Source organism: Odontomachus brunneus, unplaced genomic scaffold (genome assembly GCF_010583005.1).
Source record: "Odontomachus brunneus isolate Ranch 3 - 2012 unplaced genomic scaffold, Obru_v1 Obru_scaffold_003, whole genome shotgun sequence".
NCBI classification, from domain to species: Eukaryota; Metazoa; Arthropoda; class Insecta; order Hymenoptera; family Formicidae; genus Odontomachus; species Odontomachus brunneus.
Window position 1 is genome coordinate 3,826,965 of NW_022639453.1, and position 878 is coordinate 3,827,842.

Consider the following 878-nt stretch of genomic DNA (forward strand, 5'->3'; position numbering starts at 1 on the left):
CTGAATATCTCGTCAGGGGAGCCACTAATCCGAAAATAACCCTTACAAAAGTTGTTGAATTCGGAGGGGGATATCGGATGGTGATTTTCAATTTCACCTTGACCTTCAAGATCATTTGCAGATCAAATCGAATTTTTAAATAGAAACCCCTATTTTTAACCCCGGATTCGGAAATAGCGCAAAATTTGAGTGTATATCAGTTGGACACTGGGCAATTGGACACAGTCCAATCACAAGTCGCTGTTCCAAGGGACCCTACAAATGTCTCTAATCACACGGTGCTGTGATTGGCTATGTCCAAATGCACCGTGTCCAAGTGCACCGCTCCCCAAAATTTTACGTTTAAGTGGGTACTTGAAGCTCTTCTTTGGAATGACCTTCAGAAGTTAATTCAAGGACAAAATATTTGAAATTATGCAACTGAATACATATCTTGTCGGGGAGCCACCAATCCAAATAACCCTTACAAAAGTTGTTGGGTTCGGAGGGGGACATCGAATGGTGACCTTCAATTTCACCTTGACCTTGACCTTTAAGATCATTTGAAAGTCAAATCGAATTTTTTAAATAGAAACTTTAAAGTTATGTTAAGAGTCGAAATGACCTGTAAAGATCATTTCAAAGTCGAACCGCTTACAAGTCTAGCATGACCTGAAAACCAAAATTGATCGTGGTTTGTTTTTTAAGATATTTGAATTAGTAGTAATTCGTATAAAATAAAATTGTTCACACCAAAGCCTGCGTTCAGTCATCGACATAATACATCGATGTCCAGGGCTCACGTTAATTGTGTTTCAACAAAGATTTGAATTTACATAGACGTTTGAATTTTGTAAAAATGGGTTCATCACTGTGAGTTTGATACACAAGTTCTCATA